Source organism: Conger conger, unplaced genomic scaffold, assembly GCF_963514075.1.
Source record: "Conger conger unplaced genomic scaffold, fConCon1.1 SCAFFOLD_79, whole genome shotgun sequence".
Taxonomy (NCBI): Eukaryota; Metazoa; Chordata; class Actinopteri; order Anguilliformes; family Congridae; genus Conger; species Conger conger.
Window position 1 is genome coordinate 144108 of NW_026890533.1, and position 15587 is coordinate 159694.

The following is a 15587-nucleotide window of genomic DNA, read 5'->3' on the forward strand; positions in this document are numbered from 1 at the left end:
AAATTATCGTATTTTGGACATTGTTTGAAATAACGACCTTACTTCCTTAAAAAAGAATTATACAAAGTTAGTTTCTAGGCGTTTATTCATGAGAGCTCTCGCTGACTGCCGGGTCTTCGCTTACGGCCACACCGCGCTGAGAACGCCCGATCTCGTCTGATCTCGGAAGCTAAGCAACGTCGGGCCTGGTTAGTACTTGGATGGGAGACAGCCTGGGAATACCAGGTGCTGTGAGAATTTTACCAGCGAAATCAATGTAAATTATCGTATTTTGGACATTGTTTGAAATAACGACCTTACTTCCTTAAAAAAGAATTATACAAAGTTAGTTTCTAGGCGTTTATTCATGAGAGCTCTCGCTGACTGCCGGGTCTTCGCTTACGGCCACACCGCGCTGAGAACGCCCGATCTCGTCTGATCTCGGAAGCTAAGCAACGTCGGGCCTGGTTAGTACTTGGATGGGAGACCGCCTGGGAATACCAGGTGCTGTGAGCATTTTACCAGCGAAATCAATGTACATTATCGTATTTTGGACATTGTTTGAAATAACGACCTTACTTCCTTAAAAAAGAATTATACAAAGTTAGTTTCTAGGCGTTTATTCATGAGAGCTCTCGCTGACTGCCGGGTCTTCGCTTACGGCCACACCGCGCTGAGAACGCCCGATCTCGTCTGATCTCGGAAGCTAAGCAACGTCGGGCCTGGTTAGTACTTGGATGGGAGACCGCCTGGGAATACCAGGTGCTGTGAGCATTTTACCAGCGAAATCAATGTAAATTATCGTATTTTGGACATTGTTTGAAATAACGACCTTACTTCCTTAAAAAAGAATTATACAAAGTTAGTTTCTAGGCGTTTATTCATGAGAGCTCTCGCTGACTGCCGGGTCTTCGCTTACGGCCACACCGCGCTGAGAACGCCCGATCTCGTCTGATCTCGGAAGCTAAGCAACGTCGGGCCTGGTTAGTACTTGGATGGGAGACCGCCTGGGAATACCAGGTGCTGTGAGCATTTTACCAGCGAAATCAATGTACATTATCGTATTTTGGACATTGTTTGAAATAACGACCTTACTTCCTTAAAAAAGAATTATACAAAGTTAGTTTCTAGGCGTTTATTCATGAGAGCTCTCGCTGACTGCCGGGTCTTCGCTTACGGCCACACCGCGCTGAGAACGCCCGATCTCGTCTGATCTCGGAAGCTAAGCAACGTCGGGCCTGGTTAGTACTTGGATGGGAGACCGCCTGGGAATACCAGGTGCTGTGAGCATTTTACCAGCGAAATCAATGTAAATTATCGTATTTTGGACATTGTTTGAAATAACGACCTTACTTCCTTAAAAAAGAATTATACAAAGTTAGTTTCTAGGCGTTTATTCATGAGAGCTCTCGCTGACTGCCGGGTCTTCGCTTACGGCCACACCGCGCTGAGAACGCCCGATCTCGTCTGATCTCGGAAGCTAAGCAACGTCGGGCCTGGTTAGTACTTGGATGGGAGACAGCCTGGGAATACCAGGTGCTGTGAGAATTTTACCAGCGAAATCAATGTAAATTATCGTATTTTGGACATTGTTTGAAATAACGACCTTACTTCCTTAAAAAAGAATTATACAAAGTTAGTTTCTAGGCGTTTATTCATGAGAGCTCTCGCTGACTGCCGGGTCTTCGCTTACGGCCACACCGCGCTGAGAACGCCCGATCTCGTCTGATCTCGGAAGCTAAGCAACGTCGGGCCTGGTTAGTACTTGGATGGGAGACCGCCTGGGAATACCAGGTGCTGTGAGCATTTTACCAGCGAAATCAATGTAAATTATCGTATTTTGGACATTGTTTGAAATAACGACCTTACTTCCTTAAAAAAGAATTATACAAAGTTAGTTTCTAGGCGTTTATTCATGAGAGCTCTCGCTGACTGCCGGGTCTTCGCTTACGGCCACACCGCGCTGAGAACGCCCGATCTCGTCTGATCTCGGAAGCTAAGCAACGTCGGGCCTGGTTAGTACTTGGATGGGAGACCGCCTGGGAATACCAGGTGCTGTGAGCATTTTACCAGCGAAATCAATGTACATTATCGTATTTTGGACATTGTTTGAAATAACGACCTTACTTCCTTAAAAAAGAATTATACAAAGTTAGTTTCTAGGCGTTTATTCATGAGAGCTCTCGCTGACTGCCGGGTCTTCGCTTACGGCCACACCGCGCTGAGAACGCCCGATCTCGTCTGATCTCGGAAGCTAAGCAACGTCGGGCCTGGTTAGTACTTGGATGGGAGACCGCCTGGGAATACCAGGTGCTGTGAGCATTTTACCAGCGAAATCAATGTAAATTATCGTATTTTGGACATTGTTTGAAATAACGACCTTACTTCCTTAAAAAAGAATTATACAAAGTTAGTTTCTAGGCGTTTATTCATGAGAGCTCTCGCTGACTGCCGGGTCTTCGCTTACGGCCACACCGCGCTGAGAACGCCCGATCTCGTCTGATCTCGGAAGCTAAGCAACGTCGGGCCTGGTTAGTACTTGGATGGGAGACCGCCTGGGAATACCAGGTGCTGTGAGCATTTTACCAGCGAAATCAATGTAAATTATCGTATTTTGGACATTGTTTGAAATAACGACCTTACTTCCTTAAAAAAGAATTATACAAAGTTAGTTTCTAGGCGTTTATTCATGAGAGCTCTCGCTGACTGCCGGGTCTTCGCTTACGGCCACACCGCGCTGAGAACGCCCGATCTCGTCTGATCTCGGAAGCTAAGCAACGTCGGGCCTGGTTAGTACTTGGATGGGAGACCGCCTGGGAATACCAGGTGCTGTGAGCATTTTACCAGCGAAATCAATGTACATTATCGTATTTTGGACATTGTTTGAAATAACGACCTTACTTCCTTAAAAAAGAATTATACAAAGTTAGTTTCTAGGCGTTTATTCATGAGAGCTCTCGCTGACTGCCGGGTCTTCGCTTACGGCCACACCGCGCTGAGAACGCCCGATCTCGTCTGATCTCGGAAGCTAAGCAACGTCGGGCCTGGTTAGTACTTGGATGGGAGACCGCCTGGGAATACCAGGTGCTGTGAGCATTTTACCAGCGAAATCAATGTAAATTATCGTATTTTGGACATTGTTTGAAATAACGACCTTACTTCCTTAAAAAAGAATTATACAAAGTTAGTTTCTAGGCGTTTATTCATGAGAGCTCTCGCTGACTGCCGGGTCTTCGCTTACGGCCACACCGCGCTGAGAACGCCCGATCTCGTCTGATCTCGGAAGCTAAGCAACGTCGGGCCTGGTTAGTACTTGGATGGGAGACCGCCTGGGAATACCAGGTGCTGTGAGCATTTTACCAGCGAAATCAATGTAAATTATCGTATTTTGGACATTGTTTGAAATAACGACCTTACTTCCTTAAAAAAGAATTATACAAAGTTAGTTTCTAGGCGTTTATTCATGAGAGCTCTCGCTGACTGCCGGGTCTTCGCTTACGGCCACACCGCGCTGAGAACGCCCGATCTCGTCTGATCTCGGAAGCTAAGCAACGTCGGGCCTGGTTAGTACTTGGATGGGAGACCGCCTGGGAATACCAGGTGCTGTGAGCATTTTACCAGCGAAATCAATGTAAATTATCGTATTTTGGACATTGTTTGAAATAACGACCTTACTTCCTTAAAAAAGAATTATACAAATTTAGTTTCTAGGCGTTTATTCATGAGAGCTCTCGCTGACTGCCGGGTCTTCGCTTACGGCCACACCGCGCTGAGAACGCCCGATCTCGTCTGATCTCGGAAGCTAAGCAACGTCGGGCCTGGTTAGTACTTGGATGGGAGACCGCCTGGGAATACCCGGTGCTGTGAGCATTTTACCAGCGAAATCAATGTAAATTATCGTATTTTGGACATTGTTTGAAATAACGACCTTACTTCCTTAAAAAAGAATTATACAAAGTTAGTTTCTAGGCGTTTATTCATGAGAGCTCTCGCTGACTGCCGGGTCTTCGCTTACGGCCACACCGCGCTGAGAACGCCCGATCTCGTCTTATCTTGGAAGCTAAGCAACGTCGGGCCTGGTTAGTACTTGGATGGGAGACCGCCTGGGAATACCAGGTGCTGTGAGCATTTTACCAGCGAAATCAATGTAAATTATCGTATTTTGGACATTGTTTGAAATAACGACCTTACTTCCTTAAAAAAGAATTATACAAATTTAGTTTCTAGGCGTTTATTCATGAGAGCTCTCGCTGACTGCCGGGTCTTCGCTTACGGCCACACCGCGCTGAGAACGCCCGATCTCGTCTTATCTTGGAAGCTAAGCAACGTCGGGCCTGCTTAGTACTTGGATGGGAGACCGCCTGGGAATACCAGGTGCTGTGAGCATTTTACCAGCGAAATCAATGTAAATTATCGTATTTTGGACATTGTTTGAAATAACGACCTTACTTCCTTAAAAAAGAATTATACAAATTTAGTTTCTAGGCGTTTATTCATGAGAGCTCTCGCTGACTGCCGGGTCTTCGCTTACGGCCACACCGCGCTGAGAACGCCCGATCTCGTCTGATCTCGGAAGCTAAGCAACGTCGGGCCTGGTTAGTACTTGGATGGGAGACCGCCTGGGAATACCCGGTGCTGTGAGCATTTTACCAGCGAAATCAATGTAAATTATCGTATTTTGGACATTGTTTGAAATAACGACCTTACTTCCTTAAAAAAGAATTATACAAAGTTAGTTTCTAGGCGTTTATTCATGAGAGCTCTCGCTGACTGCCGGGTCTTCGCTTACGGCCACACCGCGCTGAGAACGCCCGATCTCGTCTTATCTTGGAAGCTAAGCAACGTCGGGCCTGGTTAGTACTTGGATGGGAGACCGCCTGGGAATACCAGGTGCTGTGAGCATTTTACCAGCGAAATCAATGTAAATTATCGTATTTTGGACATTGTTTGAAATAACGACCTTACTTCCTTAAAAAAGAATTATACAAATTTAGTTTCTAGGCGTTTATTCATGAGAGCTCTCGCTGACTGCCGGGTCTTCGCTTACGGCCACACCGCGCTGAGAACGCCCGATCTCGTCTTATCTTGGAAGCTAAGCAACGTCGGGCCTGCTTAGTACTTGGATGGGAGACCGCCTGGGAATACCAGGTGCTGTGAGCATTTTACCAGCGAAATCAATGTAAATTATCGTATTTTGGACATTGTTTGAAATAACGACCTTACTTCCTTAAAAAAGAATTATACAAATTTAGTTTCTAGGCGTTTATTCATGAGAGCTCTCGCTGACTGCCGGGTCTTCGCTTACGGCCACACCGCGCTGAGAACGCCCGATCTCGTCTGATCTCGGAAGCTAAGCAACGTCGGGCCTGGTTAGTACTTGGATGGGAGACCGCCTGGGAATACCAGGTGCTGTGAGCATTTTACCAGCGAAATCAATGTAAATTATCGTATTTTGGACATTGTTTGAAATAACGACCTTACTTCCTTAAAAAAGAATTATACAAAGTTAGTTTCTAGGCGTTTATTCATGAGAGCTCTCGCTGACTGCCGGGTCTTCGCTTACGGCCACACCGCGCTGAGAACGCCCGATCTCGTCTGATCTCGGAAGCTAAGCAACGTCGGGCCTGGTTAGTACTTGGATGGGAGACCGCCTGGGAATACCAGGTGCTGTGAGCATTTTACCAGCGAAATCAATGTAAATTATCGTATTTTGGACATTGTTTGAAATAACGACCTTACTTCCTTAAAAAAGAATTATACAAAGTTAGTTTCTAGGCGTTTATTCATGAGAGCTCTCGCTGACTGCCGGGTCTTCGCTTACGGCCACACCGCGCTGAGAACGCCCGATCTCGTCTGATCTCGGAAGCTAAGCAACGTCGGGCCTGGTTAGTACTTGGATGGGAGACCGCCTGGGAATACCAGGTGCTGTGAGCATTTTACCAGCGAAATCAATGTAAATTATCGTATTTTGGACATTGTTTGAAATAACGACCTTACTTCCTTAAAAAAGAATTATACAAAGTTAGTTTCTAGGCGTTTATTCATGAGAGCTCTCGCTGACTGCCGGGTCTTCGCTTACGGCCACACCGCGCTGAGAACGCCCGATCTCGTCTGATCTCGGAAGCTAAGCAACGTCGGGCCTGGTTAGTACTTGGATGGGAGACCGCCTGGGAATACCCGGTGCTGTGAGCATTTTACCAGCGAAATCAATGTAAATTATCGTATTTTGGACATTGTTTGAAATAACGACCTTACTTCCTTAAAAAAGAATTATACAAAGTTAGTTTCTAGGCGTTTATTCATGAGAGCTCTCGCTGACTGCCGGGTCTTCGCTTACGGCCACACCGCGCTGAGAACGCCCGATCTCGTCTGATCTCGGAAGCTAAGCAACGTCGGGCCTGGTTAGTACTTGGATGGGAGACCGCCTGGGAATAACAGGTGCTGTGAGCATTTTACCAGCGAAATCAATGTAAATTATCGTATTTTGGACATTGTTTGAAATAACGACCTTACTTCCTTAAAAAAGAATTATACAAAGTTAGTTTCTAGGCGTTTATTCATGAGAGCTCTCGCTGACTGCCGGGTCTTCGCTTACGGCCACACCGCGCTGAGAACGCCCGATCTCGTCTGATCTCGGAAGCTAAGCAACGTCGGGCCTGGTTAGTACTTGGATGGGAGACCGCCTGGGAATAACAGGTGCTGTGAGCATTTTACCAGCGAAATCAATGTAAATTATCGTATTTTGGACATTGTTTGAAATAACGACCTTACTTCCTTAAAAAAGAATTATACAAAGTTAGTTTCTAGGCGTTTATTCATGAGAGCTCTCGCTGACTGCCGGGTCTTCGCTTACGGCCACACCGCGCTGAGAACGCCCGATCTCGTCTGATCTCGGAAGCTAAGCAACGTCGGGCCTGGTTAGTACTTGGATGGGAGACCGCCTGGGAATACCAGGTGCTGTGAGCATTTTACCAGCGAAATCAATGTAAATTATCGTATTTTGGACATTGTTTGAAATAACGACCTTACTTCCTTAAAAAAGAATTATACAAAGTTAGTTTCTAGGCATTTATTCATGAGAGCTCTCGCTGACTGCCGGGTCTTCGCTTACGGCCACACCGCGCTGAGAACGCCCGATCTCGTCTGATCTCGGAAGCTAAGCAACGTCGGGCCTGGTTAGTACTTGGATGGGAGACCGCCTGGGAATAACAGGTGCTGTGAGCATTTTACCAGCGAAATCAATGTAAATTATCGTATTTTGGACATTGTTTGAAATAACGACCTTACTTCCTTAAAAAAGAATTATACAAAGTTAGTTTCTAGGCGTTTATTCATGAGAGCTCTCGCTGACTGCCGGGTCTTCGCTTACGGCCACACCGCGCTGAGAACGCCCGATCTCGTCTGATCTCGGAAGCTAAGCAACGTCGGGCCTGGTTAGTACTTGGATGGGAGACCGCCTGGGAATACCAGGTGCTGTGAGCATTTTACCAGCGAAATCAATGTAAATTATCGTATTTTGGACATTGTTTGAAATAACGACCTTACTTCCTTAAAAAAGAATTATACAAAGTTAGTTTCTAGGCGTTTATTCATGAGAGCTCTCGCTGACTGCCGGGTCTTCGCTTACGGCCACACCGCGCTGAGAACGCCCGATCTCGTCTGATCTCGGAAGCTAAGCAACGTCGGGCCTGGTTAGTACTTGGATGGGAGACCGCCTGGGAATACCAGGTGCTGTGAGCATTTTACCAGCGAAATCAATGTAAATTATCGTATTTTGGACATTGTTTGAAATAACGACCTTACTTCCTTAAAAAAGAATTATACAAATTTAGTTTCTAGGCGTTTATTCATGAGAGCTCTCGCTGACTGCCGGGTCTTCGCTTACGGCCACACCGCGCTGAGAACGCCCGATCTCGTCTGATCTCGGAAGCTAAGCAACGTCGGGCCTGGTTAGTACTTGGATGGGAGACCGCCTGGGAATACCAGGTGCTGTGAGCATTTTACCAGCGAAATCAATGTAAATTATCGTATTTTGGACATTGTTTGAAATAACGACCTTACTTCCTTAAAAAAGAATTATACAAATTTAGTTTCTAGGCATTTATTCATGAGAGCTCTCGCTGACTGCCGGGTCTTCGCTTACGGCCACACCGCGCTGAGAACGCCCGATCTCGTCTGATCTCGGAAGCTAAGCAACGTCGGGCCTGGTTAGTACTTGGATGGGAGACCGCCTGGGAATACCAGGTGCTGTGAGCATCTTACCAGCGAAATCAATGTAAATTATCGTATTTTGGACATTGTTTGAAATAACGACCATACTTCCTTAAAAAAGAATTATACAAAGTTAGTTTCTAGGCGTTTATTCATGAGAGCTCTCGCTGACTGCCGGGTCTTCGCTTACGGCCACACCGCGCTGAGAACGCCCGATCTCGTCTGATCTCGGAAGCTAAGCAACGTCGGGCCTGGTTAGTACTTGGATGGGAGACCGCCTGGGAATACCAGGTGCTGTGAGCATTTTACCAGCGAAATCAATGTAAATTATCGTATTTTGGACATTGTTTGAAATAACGACCTTACTTCCTTAAAAAAGAATTATACAAAGTTAGTTTCTAGGCGTTTATTCATGAGAGCTCTCGCTGACTGCCGGGTCTTCGCTTACGGCCACACCGCGCTGAGAACGCCCGATCTCGTCTGATCTCGGAAGCTAAGCAACGTCGGGCCTGGTTAGTACTTGGATGGGAGACCGCCTGGGAATACCAGGTGCTGTGAGCATTTTACCAGCGAAATCAATGTAAATTATCGTATTTTGGACATTGTTTGAAATAACGACCTTACTTCCTTAAAAAAGAATTATACAAATTTAGTTTCTAGGCGTTTATTCATGAGAGCTCTCGCTGACTGCCGGGTCTTCGCTTACGGCCACACCGCGCTGAGAACGCCCGATCTCGTCTGATCTCGGAAGCTAAGCAACGTCGGGCCTGGTTAGTACTTGGATGGGAGACCGCCTGGGAATACCAGGTGCTGTGAGCATTTTACCAGCGAAATCAATGTAAATTATCGTATTTTGGACATTGTTTGAAATAACGACCTTACTTCCTTAAAAAAGAATTATACAAAGTTAGTTTCTAGGCATTTATTCATGAGAGCTCTCGCTGACTGCCGGGTCTTCGCTTACGGCCACACCGCGCTGAGAACGCCCGATCTCGTCTGATCTCGGAAGCTAAGCAACGTCGGGCCTGGTTAGTACTTGGATGGGAGACCGCCTGGGAATAACAGGTGCTGTGAGCATTTTACCAGCGAAATCAATGTAAATTATCGTATTTTGGACATTGTTTGAAATAACGACCTTACTTCCTTAAAAAAGAATTATACAAAGTTAGTTTCTAGGCGTTTATTCATGAGAGCTCTCGCTGACTGCCGGGTCTTCGCTTACGGCCACACCGCGCTGAGAACGCCCGATCTCGTCTGATCTCGGAAGCTAAGCAACGTCGGGCCTGGTTAGTACTTGGATGGGAGACCGCCTGGGAATACCAGGTGCTGTGAGCATTTTACCAGCGAAATCAATGTAAATTATCGTATTTTGGACATTGTTTGAAATAACGACCTTACTTCCTTAAAAAAGAATTATACAAAGTTAGTTTCTAGGCGTTTATTCATGAGAGCTCTCGCTGACTGCCGGGTCTTCGCTTACGGCCACACCGCGCTGAGAACGCCCGATCTCGTCTGATCTCGGAAGCTAAGCAACGTCGGGCCTGGTTAGTACTTGGATGGGAGACCGCCTGGGAATAACAGGTGCTGTGAGCATTTTACCAGCGAAATCAATGTAAATTATCGTATTTTGGACATTGTTTGAAATAACGACCTTACTTCCTTAAAAAAGAATTATACAAAGTTAGTTTCTAGGCGTTTATTCATGAGAGCTCTCGCTGACTGCCGGGTCTTCGCTTACGGCCACACCGCGCTGAGAACGCCCGATCTCGTCTGATCTCGGAAGCTAAGCAACGTCGGGCCTGGTTAGTACTTGGATGGGAGACCGCCTGGGAATAACAGGTGCTGTGAGCATTTTACCAGCGAAATCAATGTAAATTATCGTATTTTGGACATTGTTTGAAATAACGACCTTACTTCCTTAAAAAAGAATTATACAAAGTTAGTTTCTAGGCGTTTATTCATGAGAGCTCTCGCTGACTGCCGGGTCTTCGCTTACGGCCACACCGCGCTGAGAACGCCCGATCTCGTCTGATCTCGGAAGCTAAGCAACGTCGGGCCTGGTTAGTACTTGGATGGGAGACCGCCTGGGAATACCAGGTGCTGTGAGCATTTTACCAGCGAAATCAATGTAAATTATCGTATTTTGGACATTGTTTGAAATAACGACCTTACTTCCTTAAAAAAGAATTATACAAAGTTAGTTTCTAGGCGTTTATTCATGAGAGCTCTCGCTGACTGCCGGGTCTTCGCTTACGGCCACACCGCGCTGAGAACGCCCGATCTCGTCTGATCTCGGAAGCTAAGCAACGTCGGGCCTGGTTAGTACTTGGATGGGAGACCGCCTGGGAATACCAGGTGCTGTGAGCATTTTACCAGCGAAATCAATGTAAATTATCGTATTTTGGACATTGTTTGAAATAACGACCTTACTTCCTTAAAAAAGAATTATACAAAGTTAGTTTCTAGGCGTTTATTCATGAGAGCTCTCGCTGACTGCCGGGTCTTCGCTTACGGCCACACCGCGCTGAGAACGCCCGATCTCGTCTGATCTCGGAAGCTAAGCAACGTCGGGCCTGGTTAGTACTTGGATGGGAGACCGCCTGGGAATAACAGGTGCTGTGAGCATTTTACCAGCGAAATCAATGTAAATTATCGTATTTTGGACATTGTTTGAAATAACGACCTTACTTCCTTAAAAAAGAATTATACAAAGTTAGTTTCTAGGCGTTTATTCATGAGAGCTCTCGCTGACTGCCGGGTCTTCGCTTACGGCCACACCGCGCTGAGAACGCCCGATCTCGTCTGATCTCGGAAGCTAAGCAACGTCGGGCCTGGTTAGTACTTGGATGGGAGACCGCCTGGGAATAACAGGTGCTGTGAGCATTTTACCAGCGAAATCAATGTAAATTATCGTATTTTGGACATTGTTTGAAATAACGACCTTACTTCCTTAAAAAAGAATTATACAAAGTTAGTTTCTAGGCGTTTATTCATGAGAGCTCTCGCTGACTGCCGGGTCTTCGCTTACGGCCACACCGCGCTGAGAACGCCCGATCTCGTCTGATCTCGGAAGCTAAGCAACGTCGGGCCTGGTTAGTACTTGGATGGGAGACCGCCTGGGAATACCAGGTGCTGTGAGCATTTTACCAGCGAAATCAATGTAAATTATCGTATTTTGGACATTGTTTGAAATAACGACCTTACTTCCTTAAAAAAGAATTATACAAATTTAGTTTCTAGGCGTTTATTCATGAGAGCTCTCGCTGACTGCCGGGTCTTCGCTTACGGCCACACCGCGCTGAGAACGCCCGATCTCGTCTGATCTCGGAAGCTAAGCAACGTCGGGCCTGGTTAGTACTTGGATGGGAGACCGCCTGGGAATACCCGGTGCTGTGAGCATTTTACCAGCGAAATCAATGTAAATTATCGTATTTTGGACATTGTTTGAAATAACGACCTTACTTCCTTAAAAAAGAATTATACAAAGTTAGTTTCTAGGCGTTTATTCATGAGAGCTCTCGCTGACTGCCGGGTCTTCGCTTACGGCCACACCGCGCTGAGAACGCCCGATCTCGTCTTATCTTGGAAGCTAAGCAACGTCGGGCCTGGTTAGTACTTGGATGGGAGACCGCCTGGGAATACCAGGTGCTGTGAGCATTTTACCAGCGAAATCAATGTAAATTATCGTATTTTGGACATTGTTTGAAATAACGACCTTACTTCCTTAAAAAAGAATTATACAAATTTAGTTTCTAGGCGTTTATTCATGAGAGCTCTCGCTGACTGCCGGGTCTTCGCTTACGGCCACACCGCGCTGAGAACGCCCGATCTCGTCTGATCTCGGAAGCTAAGCAACGTCGGGCCTGGTTAGTACTTGGATGGGAGACCGCCTGGGAATACCAGGTGCTGTGTGCATTTTACCAGCGAAATCAATGTAAATTATCGTATTTTGGACATTGTTTGAAATAACGACCTTACTTACTTAAAAAAGAATTATACAAAGTTAGTTTCTAGGCGTTTATTCATGAGAGCTCTCGCTGACTGCCGGGTCTTCGCTTACGGCCACACCGCGCTGAGAACGCCCGATCTCGTCTGATCTCGGAAGCTAAGCAACGTCGGGCCTGGTTAGTACTTGGATGGGAGACCGCCTGGGAATACCAGGTGCTGTGAGCATTTTACCAGCGAAATCAATGTAAATTATCGTATTTTGGACATTGTTTGAAATAACGACCTTACTTCCTTAAAAAAGAATTATACAAAGTTAGTTTCTAGGCGTTTATTCATGAGAGCTCTCGCTGACTGCCGGGTCTTCGCTTACGGCCACACCGCGCTGAGAACGCCCGATCTCGTCTGATCTCGGAAGCTAAGCAACGTCGGGCCTGGTTAGTACTTGGATGGGAGACCGCCTGGGAATACCAGGTGCTGTGAGCATTTTACCAGCGAAATCAATGTAAATTATCGTATTTTGGACATTGTTTGAAATAACGACCTTACTTCCTTAAAAAAGAATTATACAAAGTTAGTTTCTAGGCGTTTATTCATGAGAGCTCTCGCTGACTGCCGGGTCTTCGCTTACGGCCACACCGCGCTGAGAACGCCCGATCTCGTCTGATCTCGGAAGCTAAGCAACGTCGGGCCTGGTTAGTACTTGGATGGGAGACCGCCTGGGAATAACAGGTGCTGTGAGCATTTTACCAGCGAAATCAATGTAAATTATCGTATTTTGGACATTGTTTGAAATAACGACCTTACTTCCTTAAAAAAGAATTATACAAAGTTAGTTTCTAGGCGTTTATTCATGAGAGCTCTCGCTGACTGCCGGGTCTTCGCTTATGGCCACACCGCGCTGAGAACGCCCGATCTCGTCTGATCTCGGAAGCTAAGCAACGTCGGGCCTGGTTAGTACTTGGATGGGAGACCGCCTGGGAATACCAGGTGCTGTGAGCATTTTACCAGCGAAATCAATGTAAATTATCGTATTTTGGACATTGTTTGAAATAACGACCTTACTTCCTTAAAAAAGAATTATACAAAGTTAGTTTCTAGGCGTTTATTCATGAGAGCTCTCGCTGACTGCCGGGTCTTCGCTTACGGCCACACCGCGCTGAGAACGCCCGATCTCGTCTGATCTCGGAAGCTAAGCAACGTCGGGCCTGGTTAGTACTTGGATGGGAGACCGCCTGGGAATAACAGGTGCTGTGAGCATTTTACCAGCGAAATCAATGTAAATTATCGTATTTTGGACATTGTTTGAAATAACGACCTTACTTCCTTAAAAAAGAATTATACAAAGTTAGTTTCTAGGCGTTTATTCATGAGAGCTCTCGCTGACTGCCGGGTCTTCGCTTACGGCCACACCGCGCTGAGAACGCCCGATCTCGTCTGATCTCGGAAGCTAAGCAACGTCGGGCCTGGTTAGTACTTGGATGGGAGACCGCCTGGGAATACCAGGTGCTGTGAGCATTTTACCAGCGAAATCAATGTAAATTATCGTATTTTGGACATTGTTTGAAATAACGACCTTACTTCCTTAAAAAAGAATTATACAAATTTAGTTTCTAGGCGTTTATTCATGAGAGCTCTCGCTGACTGCCGGGTCTTCGCTTACGGCCACACCGCGCTGAGAACGCCCGATCTCGTCTGATCTCGGAAGCTAAGCAACGTCGGGCCTGGTTAGTACTTGGATGGGAGACCGCCTGGGAATACCCGGTGCTGTGAGCATTTTACCAGCGAAATCAATGTAAATTATCGTATTTTGGACATTGTTTGAAATAACGACCTTACTTCCTTAAAAAAGAATTATACAAAGTTAGTTTCTAGGCGTTTATTCATGAGAGCTCTCGCTGACTGCCGGGTCTTCGCTTACGGCCACACCGCGCTGAGAACGCCCGATCTCGTCTGATCTCGGAAGCTAAGCAACGTCGGGCCTGGTTAGTACTTGGATGGGAGACCGCCTGGGAATACCAGGTGCTGTGAGCATTTTACCAGCGAAATCAATGTAAATTATCGTATTTTGGACATTGTTTGAAATAACGACCTTACTTCCTTAAAAAAGAATTATACAAAGTTAGTTTCTAGGCGTTTATTCATGAGAGCTCTCGCTGACTGCCGGGTCTTCGCTTACGGCCACACCGCGCTGAGAACGCCCGATCTCGTCTGATCTCGGAAGCTAAGCAACGTCGGGCCTGGTTAGTACTTGGATGGGAGACCGCCTGGGAATAACAGGTGCTGTGAGCATTTTACCAGCGAAATCAATGTAAATTATCGTATTTTGGACATTGTTTGAAATAACGACCTTACTTCCTTAAAAAAGAATTATACAAAGTTAGTTTCTAGGCGTTTATTCATGAGAGCTCTCGCTGACTGCCGGGTCTTCGCTTACGGCCACACCGCGCTGAGAACGCCCGATCTCGTCTGATCTCGGAAGCTAAGCAACGTCGGGCCTGGTTAGTACTTGGATGGGAGACCGCCTGGGAATACCAGGTGCTGTGAGCATTTTACCAGCGAAATCAATGTAAATTATCGTATTTTGGACATTGTTTGAAATAACGACCTTACTTCCTTAAAAAAGAATTATACAAAGTTAGTTTCTAGGCGTTTATTCATGAGAGCTCTCGCTGACTGCCGGGTCTTCGCTTACGGCCACACCGCGCTGAGAACGCCCGATCTCGTCTGATCTCGGAAGCTAAGCAACGTCGGGCCTGGTTAGTACTTGGATGGGAGACCGCCTGGGAATAACAGGTGCTGTGAGCATTTTACCAGCGAAATCAATGTAAATTATCGTATTTTGGACATTGTTTGAAATAACGACCTTACTTCCTTAAAAAAGAATTATACAAAGTTAGTTTCTAGGCGTTTATTCATGAGAGCTCTCGCTGACTGCCGGGTCTTCGCTTACGGCCACACCGCGCTGAGAACGCCCGATCTCGTCTGATCTCGGAAGCTAAGCAACGTCGGGCCTGGTTAGTACTTGGATGGGAGACCGCCTGGGAATACCAGGTGCTGTGAGCATTTTACCAGCGAAATCAATGTAAATTATCGTATTTTGGACATTGTTTGAAATAACGACCTTACTTCCTTAAAAAAGAATTATACAAATTTAGTTTCTAGGCGTTTATTCATGAGAGCTCTCGCTGACTGCCGGGTCTTCGCTTACGGCCACACCGCGCTGAGAACGCCCGATCTCGTCTGATCTCGGACGCTAAGCAACGTCGGGCCTGGTTAGTACTTGGATGGGAGACCGCCTGGGAATACCCGGTGCTGTGAGCATTTTACCAGCGAAATCAATGTAAATTATCGTATTTTGGACATTGTTTGAAATAACGACCTTACTTCCTTAAAAAAGAATTATACAAAGTTAGTTTCTAGGCGTTTATTCATGAGAGCTCTCGCTGACT

At 46.2% G+C, this 15587-nt stretch overlaps 53 non-coding genes and 7 pseudogenes across 53 annotated transcripts; all 60 read left to right on the forward strand.

Moving 5' to 3' along the window:
- The first annotated feature begins 118 nt into the window (after nucleotides 1–118).
- LOC133120658 (5S ribosomal RNA) lies at nucleotides 119–237 on the forward strand (annotated as a pseudogene).
- Nucleotides 238–376: 139 nt separating this feature from the next.
- On the forward strand, nucleotides 377–495 carry LOC133120983 (5S ribosomal RNA). The gene has a single exon (XR_009707799.1). It is a non-coding gene; the product is annotated as a 5S ribosomal RNA (ribosomal RNA).
- A 139-nt stretch (nucleotides 496–634) lies between these two features.
- Nucleotides 635–753, forward strand: LOC133120984 (5S ribosomal RNA). Its single transcript, XR_009707800.1, has one exon. It is a non-coding gene; the product is annotated as a 5S ribosomal RNA (ribosomal RNA).
- Nucleotides 754–892: 139 nt separating this feature from the next.
- LOC133120985 (5S ribosomal RNA) lies at nucleotides 893–1011 on the forward strand. Its single transcript, XR_009707801.1, has one exon. It is a non-coding gene; the product is annotated as a 5S ribosomal RNA (ribosomal RNA).
- A 139-nt stretch (nucleotides 1012–1150) lies between these two features.
- LOC133120986 (5S ribosomal RNA) lies at nucleotides 1151–1269 on the forward strand. Its single transcript, XR_009707802.1, has one exon. It is a non-coding gene; the product is annotated as a 5S ribosomal RNA (ribosomal RNA).
- A 139-nt stretch (nucleotides 1270–1408) lies between these two features.
- LOC133120659 (5S ribosomal RNA) lies at nucleotides 1409–1527 on the forward strand (annotated as a pseudogene).
- Nucleotides 1528–1666: 139 nt separating this feature from the next.
- On the forward strand, nucleotides 1667–1785 carry LOC133120987 (5S ribosomal RNA). Its single transcript, XR_009707803.1, has one exon. It is a non-coding gene; the product is annotated as a 5S ribosomal RNA (ribosomal RNA).
- Nucleotides 1786–1924: 139 nt separating this feature from the next.
- LOC133120989 (5S ribosomal RNA) lies at nucleotides 1925–2043 on the forward strand. The gene has a single exon (XR_009707804.1). It is a non-coding gene; the product is annotated as a 5S ribosomal RNA (ribosomal RNA).
- A 139-nt stretch (nucleotides 2044–2182) lies between these two features.
- LOC133120990 (5S ribosomal RNA) lies at nucleotides 2183–2301 on the forward strand. Its single transcript, XR_009707805.1, has one exon. It is a non-coding gene; the product is annotated as a 5S ribosomal RNA (ribosomal RNA).
- Nucleotides 2302–2440: 139 nt separating this feature from the next.
- LOC133120991 (5S ribosomal RNA) lies at nucleotides 2441–2559 on the forward strand. The gene has a single exon (XR_009707806.1). It is a non-coding gene; the product is annotated as a 5S ribosomal RNA (ribosomal RNA).
- A 139-nt stretch (nucleotides 2560–2698) lies between these two features.
- Nucleotides 2699–2817, forward strand: LOC133120992 (5S ribosomal RNA). Its single transcript, XR_009707807.1, has one exon. It is a non-coding gene; the product is annotated as a 5S ribosomal RNA (ribosomal RNA).
- A 139-nt stretch (nucleotides 2818–2956) lies between these two features.
- LOC133120993 (5S ribosomal RNA) lies at nucleotides 2957–3075 on the forward strand. Its single transcript, XR_009707808.1, has one exon. It is a non-coding gene; the product is annotated as a 5S ribosomal RNA (ribosomal RNA).
- A 139-nt stretch (nucleotides 3076–3214) lies between these two features.
- On the forward strand, nucleotides 3215–3333 carry LOC133120995 (5S ribosomal RNA). The gene has a single exon (XR_009707810.1). It is a non-coding gene; the product is annotated as a 5S ribosomal RNA (ribosomal RNA).
- Nucleotides 3334–3472: 139 nt separating this feature from the next.
- Nucleotides 3473–3591, forward strand: LOC133120996 (5S ribosomal RNA). Its single transcript, XR_009707811.1, has one exon. It is a non-coding gene; the product is annotated as a 5S ribosomal RNA (ribosomal RNA).
- A 139-nt stretch (nucleotides 3592–3730) lies between these two features.
- On the forward strand, nucleotides 3731–3849 carry LOC133121059 (5S ribosomal RNA). The gene has a single exon (XR_009707870.1). It is a non-coding gene; the product is annotated as a 5S ribosomal RNA (ribosomal RNA).
- A 139-nt stretch (nucleotides 3850–3988) lies between these two features.
- On the forward strand, nucleotides 3989–4107 carry LOC133120663 (5S ribosomal RNA; annotated as a pseudogene).
- A 139-nt stretch (nucleotides 4108–4246) lies between these two features.
- On the forward strand, nucleotides 4247–4365 carry LOC133120666 (5S ribosomal RNA; annotated as a pseudogene).
- Nucleotides 4366–4504: 139 nt separating this feature from the next.
- On the forward strand, nucleotides 4505–4623 carry LOC133121060 (5S ribosomal RNA). The gene has a single exon (XR_009707871.1). It is a non-coding gene; the product is annotated as a 5S ribosomal RNA (ribosomal RNA).
- A 139-nt stretch (nucleotides 4624–4762) lies between these two features.
- On the forward strand, nucleotides 4763–4881 carry LOC133120664 (5S ribosomal RNA; annotated as a pseudogene).
- A 139-nt stretch (nucleotides 4882–5020) lies between these two features.
- On the forward strand, nucleotides 5021–5139 carry LOC133120667 (5S ribosomal RNA; annotated as a pseudogene).
- Nucleotides 5140–5278: 139 nt separating this feature from the next.
- LOC133120997 (5S ribosomal RNA) lies at nucleotides 5279–5397 on the forward strand. The gene has a single exon (XR_009707812.1). It is a non-coding gene; the product is annotated as a 5S ribosomal RNA (ribosomal RNA).
- Nucleotides 5398–5536: 139 nt separating this feature from the next.
- Nucleotides 5537–5655, forward strand: LOC133120998 (5S ribosomal RNA). The gene has a single exon (XR_009707813.1). It is a non-coding gene; the product is annotated as a 5S ribosomal RNA (ribosomal RNA).
- Nucleotides 5656–5794: 139 nt separating this feature from the next.
- LOC133120999 (5S ribosomal RNA) lies at nucleotides 5795–5913 on the forward strand. Its single transcript, XR_009707814.1, has one exon. It is a non-coding gene; the product is annotated as a 5S ribosomal RNA (ribosomal RNA).
- A 139-nt stretch (nucleotides 5914–6052) lies between these two features.
- Nucleotides 6053–6171, forward strand: LOC133121061 (5S ribosomal RNA). The gene has a single exon (XR_009707872.1). It is a non-coding gene; the product is annotated as a 5S ribosomal RNA (ribosomal RNA).
- Nucleotides 6172–6310: 139 nt separating this feature from the next.
- LOC133121090 (5S ribosomal RNA) lies at nucleotides 6311–6429 on the forward strand. Its single transcript, XR_009707899.1, has one exon. It is a non-coding gene; the product is annotated as a 5S ribosomal RNA (ribosomal RNA).
- A 139-nt stretch (nucleotides 6430–6568) lies between these two features.
- On the forward strand, nucleotides 6569–6687 carry LOC133121091 (5S ribosomal RNA). Its single transcript, XR_009707900.1, has one exon. It is a non-coding gene; the product is annotated as a 5S ribosomal RNA (ribosomal RNA).
- A 139-nt stretch (nucleotides 6688–6826) lies between these two features.
- On the forward strand, nucleotides 6827–6945 carry LOC133121000 (5S ribosomal RNA). Its single transcript, XR_009707815.1, has one exon. It is a non-coding gene; the product is annotated as a 5S ribosomal RNA (ribosomal RNA).
- Nucleotides 6946–7084: 139 nt separating this feature from the next.
- LOC133121092 (5S ribosomal RNA) lies at nucleotides 7085–7203 on the forward strand. The gene has a single exon (XR_009707901.1). It is a non-coding gene; the product is annotated as a 5S ribosomal RNA (ribosomal RNA).
- A 139-nt stretch (nucleotides 7204–7342) lies between these two features.
- Nucleotides 7343–7461, forward strand: LOC133121001 (5S ribosomal RNA). The gene has a single exon (XR_009707816.1). It is a non-coding gene; the product is annotated as a 5S ribosomal RNA (ribosomal RNA).
- Nucleotides 7462–7600: 139 nt separating this feature from the next.
- LOC133121002 (5S ribosomal RNA) lies at nucleotides 7601–7719 on the forward strand. The gene has a single exon (XR_009707817.1). It is a non-coding gene; the product is annotated as a 5S ribosomal RNA (ribosomal RNA).
- Nucleotides 7720–7858: 139 nt separating this feature from the next.
- LOC133121003 (5S ribosomal RNA) lies at nucleotides 7859–7977 on the forward strand. Its single transcript, XR_009707818.1, has one exon. It is a non-coding gene; the product is annotated as a 5S ribosomal RNA (ribosomal RNA).
- A 139-nt stretch (nucleotides 7978–8116) lies between these two features.
- Nucleotides 8117–8235, forward strand: LOC133121005 (5S ribosomal RNA). The gene has a single exon (XR_009707819.1). It is a non-coding gene; the product is annotated as a 5S ribosomal RNA (ribosomal RNA).
- A 139-nt stretch (nucleotides 8236–8374) lies between these two features.
- On the forward strand, nucleotides 8375–8493 carry LOC133121007 (5S ribosomal RNA). The gene has a single exon (XR_009707821.1). It is a non-coding gene; the product is annotated as a 5S ribosomal RNA (ribosomal RNA).
- Nucleotides 8494–8632: 139 nt separating this feature from the next.
- Nucleotides 8633–8751, forward strand: LOC133121008 (5S ribosomal RNA). The gene has a single exon (XR_009707822.1). It is a non-coding gene; the product is annotated as a 5S ribosomal RNA (ribosomal RNA).
- Nucleotides 8752–8890: 139 nt separating this feature from the next.
- Nucleotides 8891–9009, forward strand: LOC133121009 (5S ribosomal RNA). The gene has a single exon (XR_009707823.1). It is a non-coding gene; the product is annotated as a 5S ribosomal RNA (ribosomal RNA).
- Nucleotides 9010–9148: 139 nt separating this feature from the next.
- Nucleotides 9149–9267, forward strand: LOC133121093 (5S ribosomal RNA). Its single transcript, XR_009707902.1, has one exon. It is a non-coding gene; the product is annotated as a 5S ribosomal RNA (ribosomal RNA).
- Nucleotides 9268–9406: 139 nt separating this feature from the next.
- On the forward strand, nucleotides 9407–9525 carry LOC133121010 (5S ribosomal RNA). Its single transcript, XR_009707824.1, has one exon. It is a non-coding gene; the product is annotated as a 5S ribosomal RNA (ribosomal RNA).
- Nucleotides 9526–9664: 139 nt separating this feature from the next.
- On the forward strand, nucleotides 9665–9783 carry LOC133121094 (5S ribosomal RNA). The gene has a single exon (XR_009707903.1). It is a non-coding gene; the product is annotated as a 5S ribosomal RNA (ribosomal RNA).
- Nucleotides 9784–9922: 139 nt separating this feature from the next.
- LOC133121095 (5S ribosomal RNA) lies at nucleotides 9923–10041 on the forward strand. Its single transcript, XR_009707904.1, has one exon. It is a non-coding gene; the product is annotated as a 5S ribosomal RNA (ribosomal RNA).
- A 139-nt stretch (nucleotides 10042–10180) lies between these two features.
- Nucleotides 10181–10299, forward strand: LOC133121011 (5S ribosomal RNA). Its single transcript, XR_009707825.1, has one exon. It is a non-coding gene; the product is annotated as a 5S ribosomal RNA (ribosomal RNA).
- A 139-nt stretch (nucleotides 10300–10438) lies between these two features.
- LOC133121013 (5S ribosomal RNA) lies at nucleotides 10439–10557 on the forward strand. Its single transcript, XR_009707827.1, has one exon. It is a non-coding gene; the product is annotated as a 5S ribosomal RNA (ribosomal RNA).
- A 139-nt stretch (nucleotides 10558–10696) lies between these two features.
- Nucleotides 10697–10815, forward strand: LOC133121096 (5S ribosomal RNA). Its single transcript, XR_009707905.1, has one exon. It is a non-coding gene; the product is annotated as a 5S ribosomal RNA (ribosomal RNA).
- A 139-nt stretch (nucleotides 10816–10954) lies between these two features.
- LOC133121097 (5S ribosomal RNA) lies at nucleotides 10955–11073 on the forward strand. Its single transcript, XR_009707906.1, has one exon. It is a non-coding gene; the product is annotated as a 5S ribosomal RNA (ribosomal RNA).
- A 139-nt stretch (nucleotides 11074–11212) lies between these two features.
- Nucleotides 11213–11331, forward strand: LOC133121014 (5S ribosomal RNA). Its single transcript, XR_009707828.1, has one exon. It is a non-coding gene; the product is annotated as a 5S ribosomal RNA (ribosomal RNA).
- A 139-nt stretch (nucleotides 11332–11470) lies between these two features.
- Nucleotides 11471–11589, forward strand: LOC133121062 (5S ribosomal RNA). The gene has a single exon (XR_009707873.1). It is a non-coding gene; the product is annotated as a 5S ribosomal RNA (ribosomal RNA).
- A 139-nt stretch (nucleotides 11590–11728) lies between these two features.
- LOC133120665 (5S ribosomal RNA) lies at nucleotides 11729–11847 on the forward strand (annotated as a pseudogene).
- A 139-nt stretch (nucleotides 11848–11986) lies between these two features.
- LOC133121105 (5S ribosomal RNA) lies at nucleotides 11987–12105 on the forward strand. The gene has a single exon (XR_009707913.1). It is a non-coding gene; the product is annotated as a 5S ribosomal RNA (ribosomal RNA).
- Nucleotides 12106–12244: 139 nt separating this feature from the next.
- LOC133121015 (5S ribosomal RNA) lies at nucleotides 12245–12363 on the forward strand. The gene has a single exon (XR_009707829.1). It is a non-coding gene; the product is annotated as a 5S ribosomal RNA (ribosomal RNA).
- Nucleotides 12364–12502: 139 nt separating this feature from the next.
- LOC133121016 (5S ribosomal RNA) lies at nucleotides 12503–12621 on the forward strand. The gene has a single exon (XR_009707830.1). It is a non-coding gene; the product is annotated as a 5S ribosomal RNA (ribosomal RNA).
- A 139-nt stretch (nucleotides 12622–12760) lies between these two features.
- LOC133121098 (5S ribosomal RNA) lies at nucleotides 12761–12879 on the forward strand. Its single transcript, XR_009707907.1, has one exon. It is a non-coding gene; the product is annotated as a 5S ribosomal RNA (ribosomal RNA).
- A 139-nt stretch (nucleotides 12880–13018) lies between these two features.
- Nucleotides 13019–13137, forward strand: LOC133121072 (5S ribosomal RNA). Its single transcript, XR_009707882.1, has one exon. It is a non-coding gene; the product is annotated as a 5S ribosomal RNA (ribosomal RNA).
- A 139-nt stretch (nucleotides 13138–13276) lies between these two features.
- On the forward strand, nucleotides 13277–13395 carry LOC133121099 (5S ribosomal RNA). Its single transcript, XR_009707908.1, has one exon. It is a non-coding gene; the product is annotated as a 5S ribosomal RNA (ribosomal RNA).
- A 139-nt stretch (nucleotides 13396–13534) lies between these two features.
- On the forward strand, nucleotides 13535–13653 carry LOC133121017 (5S ribosomal RNA). Its single transcript, XR_009707831.1, has one exon. It is a non-coding gene; the product is annotated as a 5S ribosomal RNA (ribosomal RNA).
- A 139-nt stretch (nucleotides 13654–13792) lies between these two features.
- On the forward strand, nucleotides 13793–13911 carry LOC133121063 (5S ribosomal RNA). The gene has a single exon (XR_009707874.1). It is a non-coding gene; the product is annotated as a 5S ribosomal RNA (ribosomal RNA).
- A 139-nt stretch (nucleotides 13912–14050) lies between these two features.
- On the forward strand, nucleotides 14051–14169 carry LOC133121019 (5S ribosomal RNA). The gene has a single exon (XR_009707833.1). It is a non-coding gene; the product is annotated as a 5S ribosomal RNA (ribosomal RNA).
- Nucleotides 14170–14308: 139 nt separating this feature from the next.
- On the forward strand, nucleotides 14309–14427 carry LOC133121102 (5S ribosomal RNA). Its single transcript, XR_009707910.1, has one exon. It is a non-coding gene; the product is annotated as a 5S ribosomal RNA (ribosomal RNA).
- Nucleotides 14428–14566: 139 nt separating this feature from the next.
- On the forward strand, nucleotides 14567–14685 carry LOC133121021 (5S ribosomal RNA). The gene has a single exon (XR_009707834.1). It is a non-coding gene; the product is annotated as a 5S ribosomal RNA (ribosomal RNA).
- A 139-nt stretch (nucleotides 14686–14824) lies between these two features.
- On the forward strand, nucleotides 14825–14943 carry LOC133121103 (5S ribosomal RNA). Its single transcript, XR_009707911.1, has one exon. It is a non-coding gene; the product is annotated as a 5S ribosomal RNA (ribosomal RNA).
- Nucleotides 14944–15082: 139 nt separating this feature from the next.
- LOC133121022 (5S ribosomal RNA) lies at nucleotides 15083–15201 on the forward strand. Its single transcript, XR_009707835.1, has one exon. It is a non-coding gene; the product is annotated as a 5S ribosomal RNA (ribosomal RNA).
- Nucleotides 15202–15340: 139 nt separating this feature from the next.
- LOC133121133 (5S ribosomal RNA) lies at nucleotides 15341–15459 on the forward strand. The gene has a single exon (XR_009707939.1). It is a non-coding gene; the product is annotated as a 5S ribosomal RNA (ribosomal RNA).
- Nucleotides 15460–15587: the final 128 nt, after the last annotated feature.